Source organism: Lolium perenne, chromosome 7 (assembly GCF_019359855.2).
Source record: "Lolium perenne isolate Kyuss_39 chromosome 7, Kyuss_2.0, whole genome shotgun sequence".
NCBI lineage: Eukaryota > Viridiplantae > Streptophyta > Magnoliopsida > Poales > Poaceae > Lolium > Lolium perenne.
Window position 1 is genome coordinate 168,461,828 of NC_067250.2, and position 27,090 is coordinate 168,488,917.

General features: G+C 46.2%; 1 long non-coding RNA gene across 1 annotated transcript; it reads left to right on the top strand.

Annotated features, from left to right (window-relative positions):
* The first annotated feature begins 7,161 nt into the window (after positions 1-7,161).
* On the top strand, positions 7,162-9,728 carry LOC139833460 (uncharacterized). The gene is made up of 3 exons (XR_011749261.1): positions 7,162-7,340; positions 7,985-8,058; positions 9,357-9,728. It is a non-coding gene; the product is annotated as an uncharacterized lncRNA (long non-coding RNA).
* Positions 9,729-27,090: the final 17,362 nt, after the last annotated feature.

Below are 27,090 nucleotides of genomic sequence, written 5' to 3' on the forward strand. Positions count from 1 at the left end.
TTATCATCGAGTTAATCCCCGGAACTGGACCCATAGCCCAGAGAGCCTACAGCATGAACGCAACCGAGCTTGTGGAGCTAAAGAAGCAAATAGATGATATGTTGGCCAAAGGTCTGATTAGACCGAGTGCATCCCCCTGGAGATCCCCCGTCTTGTTTGTGGACAAGAAGGATGGTGCAAATCGTTGATGTACGGACTATCGTAAACTTAACGATGTCACCATCAAAAACAAATACCCCCTACCCAAGATAGAAGACTTGTTTGATCAACTCACCGGATCCAAAGTTTTCTCCAAGATCGACCTTAGAACTGGATATCATCAGCTGAAAACCACCGACATTCCGAAAACTGCCTTTACCACCAGATATGGGTTGTATGAGTACAACATCATGTCGTTTGGACTTACCAATGCCCCTGCTTATTTCATGAATCTCATGAATAAGATCTTCATGAACTTTTTGGACAAGTTTGTCGTTGTTTTCATCAACGACATTCTCGTCTATTCCAAGTCCGAAGAGGAAAATGAACAGCATTTGGAGATTGTCCTAGAAACCCTTAGACAGCACAAGTTGTATGCCAAGTTTAGCAAGTGTGAGTTTTGGTTGGAAGAAGTTGGATTCCTGGGACACATCTTGTCTGCAGGAGGAATTGCCGTAGATCCCGCCAAAATCAAAACTGTTATGGAATGGCAAGCCCCAACCACACAAACCGAGGTCCGCGCTTTTCTTGGATTAGCCGGATACTACCGCAGATTTGTAGAAGGTTTTTCGAGCATCGCTCGACCAATGACCCAACTGCTGAAAAAGGACAGGAAGTTTGAGTGGACCGACAAATGCGAAGAGAGCTTTCAACAGCTCAAGAGTAGACTGACAACAACCCAATCCTGATCATGCCAGATATCGCAAAGCCCTTTGACGTATATTGCGACGCCTCCAAGACTGGACTTGGATGCGTGCTTACGCAAGAAGGCAAGGTTGTATCCTACCTTTCAAGACAACTAAAGCAACATGAACAGAACTACCCAACCCATGACCTCGAGCTTGCAGCCGTGGTCTTAGCCTTGAAAGTTTGGCGTCATTACCTCATGGGTAATCGATGCGAGATCTACTCCGACCACAAAAGCCTCAAATATATATTCACCCAGAAGCAGCTAAACATGAGACAACGCCGATGGATCGAATTGATCAAGGATTACGACATGGAGATTCACTACCACCCCGGCAAGGCCAATGTGGTAGCGGATGCTTTGAGTCGACTGCCGTGCCAGTTGAACTCCATGCTCGCAACTGAACAGCCCAGCTTGCATCAAGAGTTTGAACAGTTCAGACTTGAACTTGTTAGTGAAGGATTCTTAGCCAGCATAGAACTGCAACCCACCTTTGTTAGCCAGATCAAGGAAGCCCAGAAAGACAACACTAGCATTGACGGAATCAAGAAGCAGATAGCCGCAGGAAAAGCCCCCGGATTCACCGTAGACGAAGTCGGAGTTCTTTGGTACAAAGAACGTCTCTGCGTACCATCGGACTCTGACTTGAAACAAGTCATCCTGCAAGAAGCCCATTACACCCTTTATTCAATCCACCCCGGAGGTACCGAGATGTACCAAGACCTGAAGGAACAATTTTGGTGGCACGGAATGAAGAGAGAGATCGGTAGCTATATCGCTAAGTGTGACATCTGTCAGAGAGTCAAGGCAGAACATCAACGACCCGCCGGACTGTTACAACCCCTCCAGATTCCAGAATGGAAATGGGACTCCGTAGGAATGGACTTTATCACCGGACTGCCCAAATCCAGCAAAGGCAATGATTCAATATGGGCAGTTGTCGATAGATTGACCAAAGTCGCCCATTTCATCGCCGTCAAAACCACTTACCAAGGCCCAAAGTTAGCTGAACTATACATCTCCAGAATAGTCGCCCTGCATGGAACCCCCAAATCGATAGTGTCAGATAGAGGATCACAGTTCACCTCAAGGTTCTGGCAGAAAGTACATGAAGGACTAGGAACCCGTCTGAATTTCAGCACCGCCTATCACCCTCAGACCGACGGACAGACTGAGAGAGTCAACCAGATACTGGAAGACATGCTGAGAGCATGCGTACTGGAATACGGATCCAAGTGGGAAGACTGCTTACCTTACGCAGAATTCTCTTACAACAATAGCTACCAAGCCAGCCTACAGATGGCCCCCTTTGAAGCCTTGTACGGAAGGAAATGCCGTACCCCCCTGAACTGGTCGGAAGTCGTAGAAAGCCAAGTTTTTGGCCCAGACGTTCTTCGTGAAGCCGAAGAGAAAGTACACAAGATCCGAGAGTACCTCAAGACGGCGCAATCAAGACAGAAGAGCTACGCCGACAAGAGACGTCGGGAGATGACCTTCGAGATCGGAGACTTCGTCTATCTCAAGGTATCCCCCTTGAAAGGAATGCAAAGGTTTCAACTGAAAGGAAAGCTTGCACCCCGATATGTCGGACCTTTCAAAGTCCTCAGCCGCCGAGGAGAAGTATCCTATCAACTGGAGTTGCCAGAAGAAATGTCGGCTGTGCACAACGTGTTTCATATCTCACTTCTCCGGAAGTGCCTTGAAGTTCCTGAGAAGACCGAAGTGTTCAAGAACATCGATCACCGATCGGTGGATATCAACAAGGATCTGACTTACCGCGAAGTGCCGATTCGCATCCTGGAAGAAGCTTACCGAACCACCCGCACCCGAAGCATCAAGTTTCTGAAGATCCAATGGAGCAATCATACCGAGGATGAAGCCACATGGGAACGTGAAGACTTCATGAAGAAGGAGTACCTAGATCTCTTTAGTACCTAACTTTCTTTTCGATCTCGGGACGAGATCTTTTGTAAGGGGGAAGGGTTTGTAACACCCCAAATTTGAATAAAAAGAAAGTTAGAGAATTCCAGAGAGCAAATTTTCAAACCAACAAAAACTTTTTAAATTGCATATAGTACCATGCATAGGACTTGTGCATTTGATTGATATGCCATGATGATTGTTATTACTTGTATTTGATATGCTCTAAAACCCTAAGGTGATCATATGAAGATCACCAACCAAATAAATCAAAGAGGAAGAAATTCCAATAAATGAAAAACCCTAAAACCCTAACATATGCCCTATGGCATTTTTATAAATTTTGACCCTAGACCTATTTGGTCTTCACCATTAGTTGAATAATGTTATTAAACACTTATTACAACTTTTGGAATCAAAGAATCACAATTCAAATGGAATTCAAACACAAATCTAGCTCACATATGATAATGGTCAAAAGTGACAATTATAGTCTGATCACTACTTTGAGCCATTGCCATTCAATTTTCCCAAACCAAATCTTGATAACTCTTTGCACCATTTCAAAGTCAACATCAAGATGAACAACTTTTGTAAAGATCACCATGCCAAAATCATTTTTGATCATGAGCTATGCTCATCCAAAGTCTCAACTTTATAACATATGCAACAATCTCCACTTAGCCAATTTTGCAAATTCTTGAATTCTAAAAATTCCACCACCACCTCTATTCACCTCTGGTCAAATACAACTTATCTAAACACACACATTTCAAATTGTTTCACCTTTTGAATTAATTCAAATTTAGACAAATTTGCAAATTCCAAAATCGGGCACTATTTGCAACTATTGCAAATAGTGATTCTACTCAACCTAATCTACACTACACTACCCCAATTGGTCCCCTGGTCCCCTTAAACCAAATCAATGCCAAATAGAAACCTAGGGAGAGAGAGGGCAAGGCTAGACATGGCCATGCCGGCCATGTCGCCCAACCCGACGAGCTCCCCCTCTCTCCATCGCTTCCCTGCCCTGGCCACTGCGCCACAGCACGCCACCGCATCTCCTACGCCACCCTAGCACCGCCACGGTCGCGCTCGACGACGACATTGGCCGGACGACGCGCGCCTAGAACGCGCTCACCATGCCGATGACGTCGCGCATGGACACGCTCGCGGACGTCACTGGCCACGCGCCGCGCCGCCACCCTGCACTCGCCCTGGACTCGCTCTCGACGAGTTGAGCATCACCACGACACCTGGACGCCGCCAGACACTCGCTCGACCACGACCCGCGCCCACCGCCGCCGGAGAAGGAAACCCTGGTCCACCGCGGACGCGACAGACATGGAAACAACGCGACCCAACCAGGCCCTCCCCGACCAAGCTGTCGTCGCCATTCGCCTCGCCTGGACACGTAGAGCATCGCCATGACCTCGCCTAGCTCGACCAGCCGCCGGAATCGTCGCGCCATGGTCGACCGCCACCCTGCCCCGCAGCACCCATGCGCTGCTATAAAAGGAGAGCTCCCCTGAGCAATCCAAGCACACCACCAGACTTCCCACCTCTCACAGCTACTCAACCACCACTCCACCCATCGAATCCTCGCCGGAGCAAGCTCAATCGCAAGATCGCCGCCGCGGAAGCCCTGCAGCAATCGCCGGCGAACCAGACCACCTCGAGCTCCGCCACTGCTACCAGCCGCTCCGCCGTCGTCCACAACTTCGTCACGCATATTGCCAACCCTAGCTGGAGCCACCGTAAGCCCTCCGACCCCCTACCTGAGCCTCCGGCGAACTTCTCTCTCGCCGGCGAGATGATGCACTGGAGCCGTTAGATCTTGATCTAATCCTACGCCCCACGCTGCTCCATACCGCTTCGGCGTTTAAGAGCCGCTGACAGGCGGGACCCTCTGTCAGGCAGTCCGCACGGCACTGGACCGTGGCTGGGCTGGCCTTGGGCCGTTTTTACACCTTTGAGCCCGTTTAGTTTTCCCGCCGGCCTTTTAATTCAAATTGGATTTAAACAATTACAAATGATTTTGAATACTGCCTCCACTTTGAAATTCAATAGATTTAAATTGGCTAAACCAAATTTGATGAGCTTTATGTTGTTGGAAAGCTACTGAAATTATCTACAACATGCCACTGGTCCCATGACCAGATTCTTTGTATAATTAATCTGATAAAAATAACAAGGCAGGGACTTTTCCCTATTCAAATAATTATTAAAAATCAACCAAAATAGATATTAAGTTAATTCCAACTCTAATAGCTCACATTTGACTTACACTAATTGTTTATGCAATAAAATGGTGTGGTCACTTTGCATGATCATGCCATAGTTTAATTAATGTATATTATGGCTAGTTTAACTAGTTGATATTGTCCAAAACTATTAAGTAATTCATATGAAGTCTTAAACTTCATTTAAATCTTGTCTCACATGAATTCATGGGATGTTTGGACCCCTGGTCCAAACTCTCTTATATGAATTACTTAGAGATTTAAATCATATGTAGTGATATTAAATGATATGAGGTGATCTACCTCAATTAAATCATTTTCTCAAATGATGATGATGAACATTTGACTTAGGTCAATATGAGTTCATATATGATTGTTTGAGAAATTAAATCTTAAGAAGATTTCAATGAGAGGAAGTTATTTCTCAAGGACCCTATGGAAACTATCATTTACATATTAAATACAAAGAAGTGAATTCTATTTAAACACCACAACCCATGCACCCTAAGTAGATTATTTGTGTGCATAGAATAGTTTGTGTGTTTATATGTGATGTATGGAATAGCCATTGAATTAGTGAGTAATTATACTCGTATTCAAATTTAGACGGTAGCACCGGAGAGTACGCCGAAGAAGAAGGTTGCTACCAAGAGGAGGAGGAGGAACAGTTTGAGAACTACCAAGGCAAGCTAATATTCTTGCAAAGTGCAAAGCCCCTTGGGGCAAGGCACCCTGATTCTTACCTTTTCTTACATAAGCCTATCCCAGGTTTTTACCTTATAAGTTTTTACTTGTTTTCTAAATGAGTTACTTTTATAGTTAACTTTGGTCAAAGTACAAGTTGGTTACTAGAGTAGTGAAGTTAGTCTCCATCAAGCAAAGCAAGGTAGCACCCCTCATGATTTAGAGCTAGTGCTAATGAAATAAAACTTGACTACTCTAGATGGGAACAATGCGAATTTGACATGAATTTGAAACCTTGGAATGATGATACATTCCATTGAAGGATTTTTGAAGGTGAATATGAACAAGAGAAGATGGTGATTTTTGATAAACAATGATGTTGGTTTGAATGCGATACCTTTCCAATTATTAAGTACCCCCACAATACCTGATTATGGGTAGGGCTTAACTGGAAGTTTATGCATCTTAGTATGGGTTCCCTCTGAACACACGTCATAGGGGTTACGCTTGAGGCTGCCTCCGTTGTTGAGAAATGATGTGAAATTGAGGTGAATTGTACGGCCAAGCCCTGTGCAGTTCCCAGGTTGACAGTTGGTCTTCACTGGGAGGCCAAGCTCATGGGGAGAGGTGCTCATACTAGGATTTGTAAGTGAAAGGTTATGGTTGATGATCCGCGTACTGTGTTACGATGATTCGGGGTAATCCCGACGGATGAAATCAAATGTTGTGGCACAAGTGTGCAACCTCTGCAGAGTGTAAACCTATTCGAATAGCCGCGTCCACGGTTACGGACGGTTGGAAAGGCCATACAGTTTCCGATGTCATATCTTTGAAAATGATGTTGAAAGATGATGGTGAAATGACTTGTGGTGAATTGAATTGAAATCACCACTTGAATGGTGGGAATGACACTAATGTTCCCACTTGAGTTAGTTAGCACTGGAATAAGCTTTTTCTCAAATATTGTGAACTAAAACTAGCTTTATGCAAATAAACTAGAGCTTAGCAAACCATACTAGAATGTCTAGCACTTACATTAGTATGAGTTTGCGAGTACTTAAAGTACTCACGGCTTTGTCCCTGGCTATTCAAATGGCCAGAGTATGAAGATGAACAAGGAGATGACCAGCAGGACGCCTACGACAACTAGGAGTCTTCCGACGTCAAGCGTTGGCCTGTGGACTAGAGAGTCCTTGTATCTTACGCTTCCGCTATGAACTATGAACTTGTGTTTGTTTGTTGATCAATAGATCAACTATTCATGTAATATGGATCATGTGATTCCAAATTTGTAAGACTTATGGTTTGTAATGAATGATGACTGTGATACTTAACTATTATGCCTCGCAACAACAATATTCCTGGGATTGCGATGTATGACATAATAGGCATCCGGACTTAAAAATCCGGGTGTTGACACTCGCTTCCTGGGCTGCCCGGGAACGCCCACGCTCATCCGTGCCGGCCCGCAGTGGTCACCGTCGCCCCGCGCGCAAGCCTGCCGTCGAGCACGTTCCGTGCAGCCGCAGATGGTTGGCCAGCTCAGCGCGCCACGTCATCCACCCGGACCCACCCGTCAGCGACTCTGGCTAGCAACCAGCGCGGTGAGGAAAACCTTCCCAGATCCAGATCCAATTCCTATTTGCAAATCGCCCCCTGCATTTTTACCCTGCTCAACCCGCCGTCCCTAGCCTGGCTGTTTTCAGCATAAAACCCCTGCACGTTTTGAAATCAACCCGGGGTCCTTCCCCTTTCGAAAATTATATCTGTGCCCTTTTCTATTTAAAATAAAATCTGTTTTCTATATTTAAATACTAAAAACTAATCTGCTAATAACTTTTAATTGGTAACTCCAAATTAAAAGTGTTATATATGAAATTTGATCAGAAAAACATGAGGAACATGAATATGCCATCCATATGCCTGTTTGCATCTCGCATCATGTCGCGCGTTGATAGTTCGTGCACCTCACCTCACATATATGCGGAGTGTTTCGGATATCCACCTAAGGTTTTCCCGCTCCGTTTAACTTTGAAGTAGCTCATCCTTGCCATGCCATGCCATGCTATCCAACCCTTAAATTTGTCGGTAGAAATGCCACTCCAAACCTAATTTGATTGTCCGGGATTCCGATCCTGCTTAATCCAGATAAGTGCATCGCATCATATCTGCCATGCCATGCATGCATATCTTGATCATGCCGATTCTCTTTCTGTAGTAGTAAGATTGCATACGTTGTGTGTTCCAGCAATTGCTTCTTCCCGGATAGGATCGCGAAGTGGTGATGTGAGATACGACAAGTTCTTCTGCAGCTTTCCACAGGCGAGCCCTCTCTCTTCACCTATTTACTCTCTCCCTCGCATTGCTATCCTTATGTTGCGCTTCTTTATCGAGTCACGTGTCCTATTCCACTTGTTTACCATAATAATCCTATATGTATCATTCCTTACCCATCGCCGTTGCTTGATGTTTGAGCCTTGCGAGTCGTAGGCGTGTTTAGGCTCTGTTGTTTATCTCGATCTGTTATCGGGATATGTTGGGTTGTTGGGAGGTTGTCACATGCTATATTAGTTTGTTGGAGATACACATGCTTTACTTAATGGTTAACAACTAAAATTGTAAGCAGATGCATCTGTGAGCCCCTTTGCGAAAGCATCGGAACTTTGACTTGCTAATGTCCCCTAGGACCCGAGTTCTTGTTATCTGTTCCGAGATTGAGCGCTCTACCCATGCGTGGGGAAGATTATTGGGACCCCCCCTCACCCATTACCTTTTCTCAAGTCAGTTGAAAAGGGGGCCACAACCTTGGTTTTATTTGGCGCATACATGTTTATATACTGTTGCCTTCGGGTGTTTACTTCCTGTTGCCTTCGGGTGTTTATATTATGTACTGTACCCCGCGGAACGTTTAGCGAAGCGTGTGGTTTGCACGCCTAGCCGTTAACGCAAACCCTGAGTCCGCTTCGGAGTACGGCCGGACTTCGTTACGGGTAGCTTAGTCGGGTGGCCCCCCTAGACTTTCTTGTTGAACTGGGAACGGTCTTGTTGTAAGACATCCACCTGTCGTAAGTGGGTCCAGCATGCGTATGGTTACATTTGGGCAACCCCTGCAGGGTGTACATCTTATCGATAAGCCGTGTCCGCGGTTATGGACGACTTGGAATTGTATAGCTTGATCATAGAACAACTTACACCTTATACTTGTTGTTAATAATCTGATAATAACTTGCGTAGTAATATAGCATTACTACAACCGATACCTAATAAAACTTGTCCACCGTTGAGTGCCTTTTACATTGCCTCTTCGCAATTGTTGGAGGGGATATGTGTAATCGGCTGGGTTATGTTTGTGTAGTATTTATCTGTTACCTTGTGCGCTCTCGTATCTTATCTGATTAGACGGATATTGTAGTGTGTCTCTATTGGTTATATTTTTGCTGCCGCTAAACCTACCATATAGCCCCCAGCGATATATATATTATACTCGCCCGGCGAGCATAGCCATTTCTAGTCTCGCTAAGTACGTGCCGGAGTTCGTTCCTTGGTACTTACTCTCGCCTTTTCCCCTTTCTCTTTTGCTTCCTCCCTCTTGTCGGCAACCGATGGCCCGACTTTGATAGGTACAAGATGACGACGTTAGCAAGGTTACCCTTCCGGCTTGGCCTGGGCAGGGTTATGGACGCCACTGGTTATCTTCAGGACTCTTAGTCCAATTTGTATCTTGTCCGTACTCGGACGTATTCGCTCTTCTGTATGATTTGGATCTTTGTATTGTATATTTGTATCTTGACTCATTGGAGTCGTTGTTGTAATATATGTATCTTGTGGGCTCTATTGTAATCCTGTTGTAATGTTACCGCTCGTGTTAATTCCTCTGGCATCACGTGTGTGATTCGTCGCGCACGTCGTGTCGGAGGGCGTCTCTGAATCGATATCATGCGGATTTCGGCGGGATCGCTGGAATCCTCATGGTACCGGTTCCGGGGCGTCACAAGAGGCTCGTGCTCCTGTCGCTCTCCAGGCTGACGAGGATGAAGGGGATAAGACCATGAGGTCGTTTGCGAAGGGGTACGGGCCAAAAGGAGTTGGGTCGAGGCCGAGCTGGGCTGGGCCAAGGAGGGAGGAAGGAAGGAGGGAGGTGGGCCGGTCGGAAAACAAAGAGAGAAGGGCCAGGGGTTGGCTGCTGGTTGGGGGATAGGGTTTTCTTTTAAACTTTGTTTTCCCTTATGTTTTTGAAAACTGTTTTGAAAGTATTTATTAAAATTCAAATAGAACCAGTTTGATTTTAAGTTTGAATGTATTTGAAAATAGTTTTGTTTATCATATAGTTTTTGGAGTTTAGGATTTGTGAAAAGAGACATAGAAGGGGGGCTTATTATGAAGACCATATGAGAGGTTAAAATGAAATAAGAAGGCTCTATAAAATAATTTTATTTTTGTAAAACATGGATGATATGATGCATATGCCATGATGATGCATAAAAGAAAAAAGAACAACCAAATCTAATAGGGGTGCTACCCGGGGCCGTTACATCGCCAATTGACGAGGGATCACCTCGTTAATGCCTACGTATTATAGACTTGGGTTTCGGAAGAGAGCGACGATAAAGATTCCGGGAGCGAGATTAGGCACACGACATACCCAGCTTCGGGTCCCCTCGGTGGATGATCCCTACGTGCTGCTAGCAATCTAGTATATGATCACAAGTATGTTTACAGGGGGGGCCGTAGGCGGAGCTATGTTGTCTATCTCTTGTCCTCTTTCTATCGGTGCCCTGGCTGGCTTTATATATGCAACTAGCCTAGGGTTTTTACAAGAGTCCTAGTCGACTACTTCTTCTGGTTGCCTTGAAGGGCCTTCTCCATATTGGGCCGAGCCGAGTCAGGTATACCAATAATAGGTTCCCGAAGGGTATACCCATGTCAGTAGCCCCCGAGTGTCTAGGGAAGTCGAAGACTTGCGTAGAGACTCCAAGCATAATCATCTCTGAAGTCGAAGAAATACAGGGCGAGGCCATTGATCCGGAAATTCATCTTGTCAATGTCGTAGATCATGTGTAGCGTAGATGATGTCGATGATTCTCGAAGTTATTTTTCTATCGGGTGCGCGGCTAGCACTCCCGATGGGAGTAGCCCCCGAGTCTATGGGCAAATGTTTGCACTTGAGCATAGACTCAAGTTGTACTACTCGATGAACAACTTGACTATATCTTTTGGGCGCAACCCCTCTTTTTATCGACTCCTGTTGGAGGACTTAATGAAATCCACCGCTCTCGATGGGAGTATGCTCCACTTGAGTCGCAGAGTCGAGTTGAGTCTACTACCATTTATATATTTACAGAATCGAATGAAACTTTCGTGCTTTTTCTCTTTTTCAAATTCTTCGAGACCAAAGAGACACTATATTTTCTTCGTCAAATATATTGTACATGGATATTGGTAAATGCGGCTGGTTCATCTGACGGATCAGGTACCAATTAATTGCTCTAGTGGAAAATCCGGATAAACCTACTTCAAACTCGCATCCCTGGACACGAATTCGGGATACTGGCGTAATTCAGAACGTGCCGCTGTAGGACTTACCGAAACTGAATTCCAGCAAAATTATCGGGTCCACAACGCGTCCGCCGGGATTTTTCTTCACATCTGTTGATGTGGAAAAAAGTGGCAGAGCGCATTCGGGTGTGATGCCACGCCACACAGGACGGATCCTGGGGTCTTACCTTCGTGACCTTTTTACGAGTCACGGCATTCGGACTTTTTACCGCGGCGGACGCGCTCCGAGAATATATTGTCTAGCGCCTTGTTCATCTGATGTAATGGCCCATTTTTCGGGCTCTTCTATATTTTTCGTGGCGTGATGGGATGGCCGAATATATTGGGTTCTTCTATATTGTCGTCAGGTACATCGCTGATGCTCTTGATCGGAATAAATGATGAGTTAATGAACCCGAAGATTTTTATTTTTTGGTTCCTCCTTGATGAAAATTTCGTCGAGTTCCTCCTTGAAGAAAATTTCTTCGGGTCCTCCCTGAGGACAATTCTTCGGGTCCTCCCTGAGAACAATTCTTCGGGTCCTCCTTGAGGAAAATTCTTCGGGTTCCTCCTTCAAGAAAAAATTTCGTCGGGTCCTGTCCTCTCTTGAAGACAATTTCGTCGGGTTCTCTCAAGATTTCGTCGGGTTCCTCCCTGAAGACAATTTTGTCGGGTTCCTCCCTGAAGAAGATTTCGTCGAGTTCTCTTTTGAAGACAATTTTTCGGCGCAATTCTTCTTTTGTCAACCTAAAATGTAGAGTGAAGAAGTATGGCGCAGTCCCCGAGTGTCGGGTGCAGCGAAAGTAAACGATAATTAATTTTGTGTAAAATAAAGGAACACTTAGCTTATTGAGCACGACGGAGTCGACGCGTGATGAAGTCTTTGAGTTTAGAAAAGAAGTTGTGCCGAAGTAGAAACCACCAAATAGCGAAAATAGATGCTGCCAAATTGTTGGTGAAGAAATAGCCGAGCCCCCGAGCGTTGCTGGGGTGACATCATGATTGGTACTTAAGTGTCATGTCGCAGTTGTGACCCGGGGCGAAGTCGTTGTCGACCCCCCGAGCGTTGCTGAAAAGTTGTGCCGAAGTATTGGTCGTCTGGAATACTATGTTGTAGCTATGCTCGGGGTCGAAGTTGTTGTCGAGCACCCGAGTGTTTGCTCCATGGATATGTAAACTGTTTTTGACTTCCGCTAGAGAATTCGATGAAATTGTCGATCCCATTGAAGCTGAAGCCATTTGAATATTAAGCCACTGAAGATTACGCCATGAGAGATAAAGTCATTGAAGATGAATCCAAGAAGAAATATTTGAGATGAATCCATATTGAAGAGTATGCCATTAAATATGAAGCATATATTGAAGATGAATCCGCTGATATCATAGAGGATGAATCCATTGACCCAAACAAAATAATTCTAGTATTAACCGTAGGAGATGAATCCACTGACCCGGAAGTGCATCGGGTAGTATTGTATAAGTGTAAACCAGTAATATCCATATAGATGAATCCGAATAAAATAAATTAACTGACCCGAAGAAAATAAATCTAGTAATAATCATCGATGATAAATCCACAAAACCGAAGAAGATAAATCCACTAAATCGAAGAAGGTAGATCTACCGAGCCGGGAAAGATGTATCCGGAGCCGAAGAAAATAAATCCACTGGTTTATTTGCGGTAACGATATAATGGAGCAGCCCCGAGTGCCGGGTGTATTTGCCACAGTATTGTAATGGCACAACACCTGAACACAAGTAAATGATAATTGACTCTCGGAAAAATAATACTTAGCTTTATATCAGGTGCGACGGAGTCGTCGCTGAAGCTCATTGTGCAACGGACATAGTCGATGTAGGTGCGCATCGTCTGGCTGGGAGTAGTCGATATAGTCGTACAGTCGAGGTGGCAAATCCGCGATGGGGCGCGCCCCGAGTGAGGTGAATGCGCGCTGGCGGATCTGCAGGAATCGATGCTGCGGACGGTGTCGAGGTGGTCACAAGGACGATGCCGAGTTTTTCAAAAGAGGATGGCTTTGTTGACCTGTACTCATGGAGTAGAAAAATCTACCAAAAAAAATCTTTTACAGAATCAAATAGTAGTAAATAAAATAACTAGACTGATATCACCTGGTCACGGAGACTGAGATGGACGAGAACATCAACTCGCCAGATTATATGAGTAAGATCCAAAGAAATTGAATCACCTTGAAGAAATTTTCGTATAGTGTGGTGATGCGATCAGCCGGTCACCATATACTGTGGCTTCATGGCTAAAAAATCCCTGCAGCTTAACACGGGCTGCAGCTTAACACGGGGGGGACTTTCTTGGTTCTGGTGATCTATGCATGAAATTAGTGCTTCAAGAGAGCATCCATGTTCCCAGTGCATACACACAAAAAACAACATGCGAGGAGTTAGTCCATATACAAATAAAACAATTGAGTTGATCGCGCAATAAGAGATGAGATCGGATTGAATAGAATAAACCCATCAGTTAATGACCGCACGGTGTAATCCCGACGGCGATGCAGCATCGTTGTTGGTGCCTTGGACGAGATTGATCGGATTATGCATTGTTGTTGACGATGATGAACGATCCCGCCCGGATGACAAAATCCAGCCGTCGCAAATTCCCACAGACGGCGCCAATTGACGAGGGATCACCTCATCAATGCCTACGTATTGTAGACTTGGGTTTCGGGATAGAGCGACGATGGAGATTCCGGGAGCGAGATTAGGCACACGGCGTACCCAGCTTCGGGTCCCCTCGGTGGAGGATCTCTACGTGCTTCTAGCAATCTAGTATATGATCACAAGTATGTTTACAGGGGGGCGCCGTAGGCGGAGCTATATTGTCTATCTCTTGTCCTCTTTCTATCGGGTGCCCTAGCTGGCTTTATATATGCAACCAGCCTAGGGTTTTTACAAGATTCCTAGTCGACCACTTCTTCTGGTTGCCTTGTTGGGCCTTCTCCATATTGGGCCGAGCCGAGCCAGGTATACCAATAATAGGTACCCGAAGGGTATACCCATGTCAGTAGCCCCCGAGTGTCTAGCGAAGTCGAAGACTTGCGTAGAGACTCCAAGCATAATCATCTCTGAAGTCGAAGAAATATAGGGCGAGGCCATTGATCCGGAAATTCATCTTGTCAATATCGTAGATCATGTGCAGCGTAGATGATGTCGATGATTCTCGAAGTTATTTTTCTATCGGGTGCGCGGCCAGCGCTCCCGATGGGAGTAGCCCCCGAGTCTATGGGCAAGTGTTTGCACTTGGGCATAGACTCAAGTTGTACTGCTCGATGAAGAACTTGACTATAACTTTTGGGCGCAGCCTCTCTTTTTATCGACTCCTGTTGGAGGACTTAATGAAATCCAGCGCTCCCGATGGGAGTAGGCTCCACTTGAGTCGCAGAGTCTAGTTGAGTCTACTAACCTTTATATATTTACAGAATCGAATGAACTTCCGTGCTTTTTCTCTTTTTCAAATTCTTCGTGACCAAAGAGACACTATATTTTCTTCGTCAAATATATTGTACATGGATACAGGTGAATGCGGCTGGTTCATCTGACGGATCAGGTACCAGTTATTTGCTCGAGTGGAAAATCCGGATAAACCTACTTCAAACTCGCGTCCCCGGACACGAATTCGGGATACTGGCGTAATTCAGAACGTGCTGCTGTAGGACTTACCGAAACTGAATTCCAGCAAAATTATCGGGTCCACAGCGCGTCCGCCGGGATTTTTCTTCACATCTGCTGATGTGGAAAAAAGTGGCAGAGTGCATTCGGGTGCGATGCCACGCCACACAGGACGGATCCTGGGGTCTTACCTTCGTGAACTTTTTACGAGTCACGGCATTCGGAGTTTTTACCGCGGCGGACGCGCTCCGAGAATATATTGTCTAGAGCCTTGTTCATCTGATGTAATGACCCATTTTTTGGGCTCTTCTATATTTTTCGTGGCGTGATGGGATGGCCGAATATATCGGGTTCTTCTATATTGTCGTCAGGTACATCGCTGATGCTCTTGATCGGAATAAATGACGAGTTAATGAACCCGAAGATTTTTTTTTTGTTCCTCCTTGATGAAAATTTCGTCGAGTTCCTCCTTGAAGAAAATTTCTTCGGGTCCTCCCTGAGGACAATTCTTCGGGTCCTTCCTGAGAACAATTCTTCGGGTCCTCCTTGAGGAAAATTCTTCGGTTCCTCCTTCAGGAAAAAATTTCGTCGGGTCCTGTCCTCTCTTGAAGACAATTCGTCGGGTTCTCTCAAGATTTCGTCGGGTTCCTCCCTGAAGAAAATTTTTCGGGTTCCTCCCTGAAGAAGATTTCGTCGAGTTCTCTTTTGAAGACAATTTTGTCGGCGTAATTCTTCTTTTGTCAACCTGAGATGTAGAGTGAAGAAGTATGGCGCAGTCCCCGAGTGTCGGGTGCGGCGAAAGTAAACGATAATTAATTTTGTGTAAAATAATGGAACACTTAGCTTATTGAGCACGACAGAGTCGACGCGCGATGAAGTCTTTGAGTTTAGAAAAGAAGTTGTGCCGAAGTAGAAACCACCAAATAGCGAAAATAAATGCTGCCAAATTGTTGATGAAGAAATAGCCGAGCGCTCGAGCGTTGCTCGGGTGACATCATGATTGTTACTTAGACGTCGTGTCGCAGTTGTGACCCGGGGCGAAGTCATTGTCGAGCCCCTGAGCGTTGCTGAAAACGTTGTGCCGAAGTAGTGGTCGCCTGGAATATTATATTGTAGGTATGCTCGGGGGCGAAGTTGTTGTCGAGCCCCCGAGTGTTTGCTCCATGGATATGTAAACTGTTTTTGACTTCCGCTAGAGAATTCGATGAAATTTTTGATCCCATTGAAGCTGAAGTCATTTGAATATTAAGCCATTGCAGATTACGCCATGAGAGATAAAGTCATTGAAGATGAATCCAAGATGAAATATTTGAGATGAATCCATATTGAAGAGTATGCCATTAAATATGAAGCATATATTGAAAATGAATCCACTGATATCATAGAGGATGAATCCATTGACCCGAACAAAATAATTCCAGTAATAACCGTAGGAGATGAATCCACTGACCCAGAAGTGCATCGGGTAGTATTGTATAAGAGTAAACCAGTAATATCCATATAGATGAATCTAAATAAAATAAATTCACTGACCCGAAGAAAATAAATCCAGTAATAATCATCAATGATAAATCCACAAAATCGAAGAAGATAAATCCACTAAATCGAAGAAGGTAGATCTACCGAGCCGGGAAAGATGTATCCGGAGCCGAAGAAAATAAATCCACTGGTTTATTTGCGGTAACGATATAATGGCACAGCCCCGAGTGCCGGGTGTATTTGCCGCAATATTGTAATAGCACAGCACCCGAACACAAGTAAATGATAATTGACTCTCAGAAAAATAATACTTAGCTTTATATCAGGTGCGACGGAGTCATTGCTGAAGCAGGGTTGTGCAACGGACATAGTCGATGTAGGTGCACGGCGTGTGGCTGGGAGTAGTCGATATAGTCGCGCAGTCGATGTGGCAAATCCGCGATGGGGCGCGCCCCGAGTGAGGTGAATGCGCGCTGGCGGATCTGCAGGAATCGATGCTGCGAACGGTGTCGAGGTGGTCACAAGGCTGATGCCGAGTTTTTCAAAAGATGATGGCTTTGTTGACATGTACTCATGGAGTAGAAAAAGCTACCAAAAAATATATATCTTTTATAGAATCAAATAGTAGTAAATAAATAACTAGACTGATATCACCTTGTCACGGAGACTGAGATGGACGAGAACGTCAACTCGCCAGATTATATGAGTAAGACCCAAATAAATTGAATCACCTTGAAGAAATTTTCGTATAGTGTGGTGATGCGATCAGCCTGTCACCATATACTGTGGCTTCATGGCTGAAAAATCCCTGCAGCTTAACGCGGGCTGGACTTCCTTGGTTATGGTGATATATGCATGAAATTAGTGCTTCAAGAGAGCATGCATGTACGCAGTGCATACACACACAAAACGACATGCGAGGAGTTAGTCCATATATAAATAAAACAATTGAGTTGATCGTGCAATAAGAGATGAGATCGGATTGAATAGAATAAACCCATCAGTTAATGAGCGCACGGTGTAATCCCGGCGGCGACACAGCGTTGTTGTTGCTGCCTTGGACGAGATTGATCGGCTTATGCATTGTTGTTGACGGTGATGAACTTAACGGATCCCGCCTGGATGACAAAATCCAGCCGTCGCAAATTCCCACAGGTGGCGCCAATTGACGAGGGACCACCTCGTCAATACCTACGTATTGTAGACTTGTGTTTCGGGAGATAGCGACGATGGAGATTCCGGGAGCGAGATTAGGCACACGACGTACCCAGCTTCGGGTCCCCTCGGTGGAGGATCCCTACGTGCTGCTAGCAATCTAGTATATGATCACAAGTATGTTTACAGGGGGCGCCGTAGGCAGAGCTATGTTGTCTATCTCTTGTCTCTTTCTATCGGGTGCCTTGGCTGGCTTTATATATGCAACCAGCCTAGCGTTTTTACAAGAGTCCTAGTCGACTACTTCTTCGGGTTGCCTTGTTGGGCCTTCTCCATATTGGCCGAGTCTAGCCAGGTATACCAATAATAGGTACCCGAAGGGTATACCCATGTCACCTAGCCATGACAGATGTCAACCAACAGCAGCAACTAATCGGCGAACAATCCCCTGCATTTCACTTCCATTCTAGCAACACTGCCACCCCTGCAATTACTACTACTCTGCCACCCCAAGTAGTGGAACACACCGCCGATGAGGTCACCGAGAACAACCCACTCATCGAATGCCATGCCTGACACAACTCGCTGCTCACCCACTCGCTCTTCCCCATCCTCAAAGCGGCCAGCGCCGCCGGCGCTGTGGCGTCACCTCCCACCAAGGAAGAGAGCGGCCACTCCCCAAGCTGATGGCGTCCGTATCACCAGCGGTTGGAGAGGTCTCATTGTCGGGGCCAATCAGAGCAGATGACTAGAAGATCCAAGCCAATCTGAAGCCAGCTATGAGGAGGAGGGATTCCGCGCCCTCCTTACTCCGGGAGCTGCCATCGCACATCAGCCTGGGCGAATAGAAGCTCGAGGTGGAGGAAGAGCTTCTACTACAGGAGGAGCCCCCGGTTCGGAAGGGATTCTTGGGCCTCTGCCCCTCCCTTGCCAACTAGTGATGCAGCCCGACCTTCGGTCTTCACCGCATCATGTGCTTCATCGCCAAAACGGCACGCTAAGGTGAATCTTCTCCTTTACGCGTGCCTCGAATCGCCTATTTGGGACGATATACTACTTCATACCCCATCATATCTTGATGATAGGAACTCGACGACAAGTACGGGGAGAAGAGAGGATGCCATGGAGACCCGAGGACGCAAGGCCGATGTCACGGAAGCATGGAAGAGAAGGAGAAAGAGGAGCTGGACGCTCCAGGCCGGAACTTCCGCCCACCACCGCCGGAACTTCCGCCCAGATTCCATCCAAGACTGAAGATGCTCGCACTGCAGAACTGCGACCGGAACTTCCGCCCCTCATGGCCGGAACTTCCGCCCCCGACCGGAACTTCCGCCCTCAGGGACCGGAACTTCCGCCCTATCGAGCCTCAGCAAGATCTCAGCCCCTTTTGGCTTGTAACTTACCCGTTCATCCCCTTGCCTATAAATAGACACCTACCCCCACCTTCATGAGGGAGAGATGATGTTTAGATGAATTGGCTTATACCTCTATTATCCCTTAGTGGATTTGGGAAACCTCCACCTTAGGTTAATTCCTATTGTACCACCCGGGCTCCGATCGAATCCTATTGTATCTTTTTGGTGACTTCTACCAATCTTGATCTTTTGCTTGCACTTCTACCTATTTGGTCTTTTGCTTGCACTTCTATCGATTTTGGTCTTTTCACCCTTCTAGATTCATAGGATCTTCGATTCGTCGATCTTTTTGCGGGACTTCTACCGAAAGATCTTTTCTTTGCAACTTCTATCGAGTTGGTGGTTCGGGCCAACGAGAACAAACCGATTGTGTTGTGTGCGTGTGTTTGTATCGTGTTCTTCGCGTTCATCCACTTTCCCGCGAATCCCCCTCCGCAATCACACTCACCCGGGTCAAACCGTGAAGATTGGGCACACCCTCGGGCTTAGCCCGTATCATATGGCATCAGAGCAAAGGTTGCCACGGATTTGACCCTCCGATTCCACCAATTTCGCCCAAAAATTTGCCCAAAATTTTTTCCCCAAAAAATAGCTCGAATTTGGATCTCTGAATTTGTTGCGTTATTTGTGGTTTTGGTCCACAGATCTGTTGTTATTGGTGTAGATCTATCATCCCTCCAATTTTCTCCGTCAAATTCCACCGTTTCCCCCCTCAAATCCATCAGTTTCGGCTCAATTTTCCGCCCCATATTCTATCAGTTCGTGCTGTTCACGCAGATCCACATCCAGATCTGGAAAATTGTGTATTTCCGGAACTACCGGTCCCAACCACCGGAACTTCCGCCTGGGCCCAAAATTCTCTAATCCTGGTCAACTTCGTCTTCCTCCCGCGCCGCCGCTGTTTCCGCTTGCAACCGCCCTCCCTACATCGCACGCCTCCGCCTCGCTCGCCCAGCAGCGCCTAGCGCACAACCAGGCCCGCCTCGATCGGCCAAGTCCCCCGCACGCCCCGCTCAGGCCGCCGGCCCACCACCACACCGCGCGCCACGCCCCAGGCCCAAGCCACCAGGTCGTGGCCCTCATCCCCGCTCGGCCCCAGGCACCATCCACGCGCTGCCTCCGCTTCGCTAGCTCGCCAACCGCTCGCGCCCAAGCCTGCTCGATCGCCACCAAGCGCGTAGCGCACGCAGCAGCAGCAGCGCTCGATGGTCCGCCCACCTCGCTCGCCCCGCTCCGCACACGCCGAGCCGCTCCACGCGCAGCAGCGCCCAACCGCCTAACCCACATAGCCAGCACGCGCGCGCCTGCTCAAAGCCGCACGCCGCACAGCTCCTTGACCTGCTTCCATCGCCCCACGTACAGCTGCATCTGATCCAATTCCCCAGCTCAATTCCGCTGCACAGAACAGCAAAACCAGCTCCAAATCGTGCGTTTGTTTTCCCAGTTCGGCAGAAAATACCCCACCGGAACTTCCGGCAAAAATCAGCGGTACTTCCGGTCGGGCGGTACTTCCGCCCTTGTTCCGCCCAAGTTCTGAAATTGCGCGTTTTAGCTCTTGGATACTAGCAGTGTATTTCCGGAAGTTGGCCGGAAGTAGGCCGGAACTTCCGCCCCGGCGCGCAGTTTTGACCCAAAATTCGTCCAGTTTTGACCCATCTTTTTGCCCCAAATTTTGACAACTTTCCGGCGCCCGTTTGACTCCAAACTTTAACAACATCCTCCAACTACCCCACATAGTCCACGTCTAATTTTTGACGATTTTTGAAGCCCAACTTTTGACCGCTCGTTTTGACCCAACTTTTCGGGCATTGACTTAATTTGCTCGGTTTCCGATTTGGAGTGCATTGGTTGTCTAATTCGCTTCCGCGTCTACATCAACACCGCGACGACACCTTTGGCACCTCGGATTCCGGCGCAACTTCGACACCATCATCGACACCTCCTCGATCACCGCAAGTTCGTGTGCTTGACACCGCCTAACATCAATAGGTATAACTTGCCCCCCCCATTGTAGCCCCGTTTCTTTCTTTGTGTACCTATCCCATTGAGAGTGGCTTCCCGAGTGTTGCGAAGCATTGCACAAGTGTCACGACCGTGAGAGGGTGTGTGTGTGCGTTGTGTTGATCAAAGCTCCGAAGCACGCTCGGTGAGAAAGATACACAAAAGAAGAAAAAGTGTGACATAGAGAAAAATAAAGCTTCTAAGCATAGAGAGAAAAAAAAAGTGAAAAAAAGAGAAAAAGGAAAAGGAAATACAAAAAGAGTGTGTGTCCACCGATACAAAGGAGTGCAAAGCTTGTGAGCACTAAGAGAGATAAGAGAAGAGTGACATCTTGTGCAAATCTAGTTGCTTCTCTCATATGCAACCAAGCCACGGTCTCTCTTGTGTTGGCGTGACACCGAGCTTATAGTCTTCGTTAGGACCATCTTTGTTACTTGCTCACTTCCTTGGTCGCGCTAACCCCATTGTTCTTCCTTGTGTGTGTTTCCGTGTTTCCTTGACATAGATCACCACTTTTGACATTTGACTTTGGATCTTACCCACATTTGACAATAGACATTTTCTTTGGTTCTTTTCGTTTGCTATCCACTTCCTCACCTACCACCATATAGAGTTCTTAGCCTTTGCGTGTGCTTTGAGTGTGTGTGTGAGTACATATCGGTTATTCTCTAACTTGAACCATTTTCTCGATTTTTGTTGCTAGTTTTGACCTTTTGGTAGTTTTCCTTCCACCACATACATACACACCCTTCGTCGTGAGAGCTATCCAATATGACCCCACAAGAAAAGGCCGAGATGAGAGCCTACTTTGCCGAGCTAGAAGCTCTTGAAGCCAATATGACCACCCAAGATAACGCCGAGTGCAAATCCTACTTCAAACACCTTGAGAGCAAGAGTGACACACCACATGAGTTGAGTGAGGACGCTTTGCTTTCTAACACATCAACCTCTACTCCTCTTGTGTTGTCTTCCTCTTTGCTAGGTTGCTCGGACATCGACGACGCCGTTACCATGGAGATGAGTGACTCCACTATATGTGAGATGAGTGACTCCACTATATGTGAGATGAGCGACTCCACTATATGTGAGATGAGTGCATCCACTATATGTGAGCTTGAGTGCACACACTTCGAGAGCATGAGTGATACAACATGTGAGATGAGAGTGGTAGTTGATAGGTCATGTGAGGCCATTTCGAATTCTAACAACTTACCCTCTACCTCTAGCGTGTTTCCTTGTGTCTCATTAGGTCCCATGGATGACGAGTTCCCGATCATGGAGAAGATGTACATGGTGCATGAAGATGATGCCATCACACCATGCTTGATTGAAGATGAACATGGAGGCCACATGGAGCCTACCTCTTCCACAACACCTACTTCAAAGGAGTCGGACTACAAAGGTACCAACATAGGTGTTGATGATGCCATGATCCAACCTCTACTCCTCTTTTGTTGTCTTCCTCTTTGCTAGGTTGCTCGGACATCGACGACGCCGTTACCATGGAGATGAGCGACTCCACTATATGTGAGATGAGTGACTCCACTATATGTGAGATGAGTGACTCCACTATATGTGAGATAAGTGACTCCACTATATGTGAGATGAGCGACTCCACTATATGTGAGATGAGTGCATCCACTATATGTGAGCTTGAGTGCATACACTTCGAGAGCATGAGTGATACAACATGTGAGATGAGAGTGGTAGTTGATAGGTCATGTGAGGCCATTTCGAATTCTAACAACTTACCCTCTACCTCTAGTGTGTTTCCTTGTGTCTCATTAGGCCCCATGGATGACGAGTTCCCGATCATGGAGAAGATGTACATGGTGCATGAAGATGATGCTATCACACCATGCTTGATTGAAGATGAACATGGAGGCCACATGGAGCTTACCTCTTCCACAACACCTACTTCAAAGGAGTCGGACTACAAAGGTACCAACATAGGTGTTGATGATGTCATGATCCCACTAGTGGACATGATGATTTGTGAGTGCTTGCATGAGTTGGATGATCCTATTGCTATGTCATATGCTTCTTTCATATTCCATTGTGATACTTGTGATACCACCATTGTTGATCATGCGGAAGTAGTTGCTTATGATAATATGTCCATGCCATGCTATGAGAGTTTCACTTTCTCTCCTATTGCTTGCAATATGTCGAACAATTGCTCTTTCCAATGTATTGCTTGCAATGATAATGATAATGATGCTTGTGTTGTGACAACCTTGCCGAACAATTGCTCTTTCCCTAGGTTTGTCGACAACAATGATAAAATGTTGAACATGTTTTGTGCTACATGCTTGCAATACTCTCCCATTAATGCAACCAAAATGTTGAATAATTATTCTTTCCAATGCTTGGTTTGCAATGATGTTAATATGCTTGTAAATGAGATTGCCCCCATAGCTCTCTCAAATCTTGGAGACTTTGCATATATCCACGTTGAGCATGTTCCCATGTTTACTCCGCATATTCACCATATCTATTATGACGCTCCGCTTAACGCTAATGATGATGTGCAAAAGAGATGGACCATCATGATGGATGATGTGTTCATATACCATGCACACACGTTCTTTGCTTTGCCTATTGTGTGTGTAGGTACACGGAAGACACGGTCAACCTCGATTGAGCACGAGTTGACCAAACGAGCTCTTGAGAGCATAATTCAAGTGAGTACAAGATCGAACCAGGCTCTAATACCTTTCCCATGCTTTGCATTGAACATGCCGAACAATTTCTCTTTCTTGTGGTTCTTTTGCAAGCATGATGATGTGATTCTTACCGTTGGTGTTGCCTCAAACAAGTTGACCAATTGCTCTTTCTTTTGGTTTGTTGGCACGCACGGTTGTGTACATGTTGTTTTGATGAACGTTTTGGAAGATATGTTGTGTGTTGCACCAAATATGAGGACCAATTTCTCTTTCCAATGGTTTGTGTGCACACATGTTGATGATATTTTGGACACTCTTCCGTATGTGTTTTTGCCAAATTCTCCACTTGTTGCTTCAAGGATGTTGAACAATTTCTCTTTCCGGTGCCTTGAGAGCAACAATGAAAATGACTTTCTACATGAGATGGACACCACGGTCGTCTCACAATTTGGAGTTTTTATGTTTCCACATTTGGAAGATGTTCATACGGAGTTCTTACACATTGACCTTGCACATGCATTATTCTTGATAAATTTGTGTTGTGCTAACGGTGTTGTGAACATGAATGGACATGTCATTGATGATATGCTCCTCTATCACGCACACATATACTTTGCTTGGTCTTTGTTGTGTGAAGGTACACATGACATATGGATGAGCGTCAACGAATGGGTTCAATCCCATACATCTACTACACAAGATCTCTCAATGAGAGCACACCGACATCTTACTAAGGTGACCTCCTTCTACTTACGCTCTCTTGCTAAACCCGTGGAACATTGGCTATGCTTTGAGTGTTGCTTGGCTTTTCTTGTGCTATTGATAGGGCTCTTGACAAGTGAAGCGACATTCAAGCGTTGGTGTCATCTACCTCCTCTACACATTCATGAAGATTTATCGTCGAGGACGACTCTTTTTCAAGTGGGGGGAGATGATGCAGCCCGACCTTCGGTCTTCACCGCATCATGTGCTTCATCGCCAAGACGGCACGCTAAGGTGAATCTTCTCCTTTACGCGTGCCTCGAATCGCCTATTTGGGACGATATACTACTTCATACCCCATCATATCTTGATGATAGGAACTCGACGACAAGTACGGGGAGAAGAGAGGATGCCATGGAGACCCGAGGACGCAAGGCCGATGTCACGGAAGCATGGAAGAGAAGGAGAAAGAGGAGCTGGACGCTCCAGGCCGGAACTTCTGCCCACCACCGCCGGAACTTCCGCCCAGATTCCATCCAAGACTGAAGATGCTCGCACTGCAGAACTGCGACCGGAACTTCCGCCCCTCATGGCCGGAACTTCCGCCCCCGACCGGAACTTCCGCCCTCAGGGGCCGGAACTTCCGCCCTATCGAGCCTCAGCAAGATCTCAGCCCCTTTTGGCTTGTAACTTACCCCTTCATCCCCTTGCCTATAAATAGACACCTACCCCCACCTTCATGAGGGAGAGATGATGTTTAGATGAATTGGCTTATGCCTCTATTATCCCTTAGTGGATTTGGGAAACCCCCACCTTAGGTTAATTCCTATTGTACCACCCGGGCTCCGATCGAATCCTATTGTATCTCTTTGGTGACTTCTACCAATCTTGATCTTTTGCTTGCACTTCTACCTATTTGGTCTTTTGCTTGCACTTCTATCGATTTTGGTCTTTTCACCCTTCTAGATTCATAGGATCTTTGATTCATCGATCTTTTTGCGGGACTTCTACCGAAAGGTCTTTTCCTTGCAACTTCTATCGAGTTGGTGGTTCGGGCCAACGAGAACAAACCGATTGTGTTGTGTGCGTGTGTTTGTATCGTGTTCTTCGCGTTCATCCACTTCCCCGCGAATCCCCCTCCGCAATCACACTCACCCGGGTCAAACCGTGAAGATTGGGCACACCCTCGGGCTTAGCCCGTATCAACTAGGATCAGGAGGATCAGATGCAGCAACAGGACAGCAGAATCGTCAGGCCACCAATACAGAGGTTAGGGCTCGGATCAAACAATCTCGCTGGGATTCGTCAACTCCAATTCAATCTGGAAATTTCAACCGATATGCTGTTGGTATACTGTCAGTTACCATGGTGCTTACAGTTGGCGCCATCCTCAAGCACCCGACCAAATGGATAGAGGTAGGATTGTGCGCAGTACTGGGAGCACTCTGCTGGGAAACCCTCTGTGCACCGAGGCTGATGAATAAGGCAAGAGCATTGCAGCGGCCTCCCTTGATCCAACCAATTTCGATCTTCACTCGTCGTCGCATGGCACACATGACACGGAAGATTCTCGTACTGGAGCTTGCTCACCTCCTCGAGTGGCTCGCGGGATCTACATGGGTGCTCATTTGTTTGCTTCTCCCACTAAATCCGACTACAATGCAGATGCTGCAACCCAAGATCAACCTCCAAGAAGTTCTGTTCTTGGCTAGCCTCTTGTGCACGAAGTGCAAAGCAACGGTCACATCACTATGGATGATCAGGCAATGGCGCTAGCCTCCAAGGCGCCACGGGCGCCATGAGAGCTCTCGGATGGAATTGCCAAAGCATGGGCAGGGTCCTTGGCAGTTCTAAGATGTTGCACCTTGCCAGGATGATCACAGCAACAAAACTGCAGGTAATTTTCTTGTCAGAAATTAAGACTAGTAAGTTCACCCCTATAGATATTACCTCTCGTTTTAATATGCATGGTAGTATTGTAGTACCTTCCAGAAGACGACCAGGAAGGCTCTGGCTTATGTGGATGAAGGAGCTCCTAGTTTGTGTGCATCTGGAAGCTTTCCACCTTATATTTGCAGTAGTTAAAGACAAGGGCTCAAACTGTTCCTTTGGTTTAATCTGTGTTTATGGAGACCCTTACCACCTATATACCAGTGCTATTTGGGAGCAAGTTGCAGATTTTGTAAATGTAAATATCAACCTTCCTATGCTATGTATTGGAGATATGAACGACATTATGTATGATCATGACAAAACCAATGCTAATGTCAATCGTTCAGAAATCTTGTTAAAACTGCTAGCCTTTTTGACCTGGGTTATAGTGGTCCGACGTACACTTGGACAAATAGAAGATTTTCTTCTACGCCTTTATTTCAAAGATTAGATAGATGCCTTGTGAACTAGCAGTGGTGTGTTAATTTCCCTGTGTCCAATGTTTACAACATGCCTCTCATCCATGCTTTTAGTGATCATGCCCCAATTTTGTTGTCAACCAATGGTAAAAGTTCTAGGACTAAGAGTAGCTTCAAATTTGAAAATTGGTTGTTGAAAGAGTGTAATATCCCAGGTATTGGGGTTACAAAAATAGAGGAAACAGATGTGTGCATTGCATTCGTGCATAGAAAATCTGGGGAATTTTCGCGCTTTAAAGTAAGATAGTCACAGTAACTGAAGTTTCACTTGATCTTGGTGGAATTGAAGTAGCTCATCAAGTCAAGCTCTATAAACCTCAAAGTGACTTTGTTAGAACCTTGTTT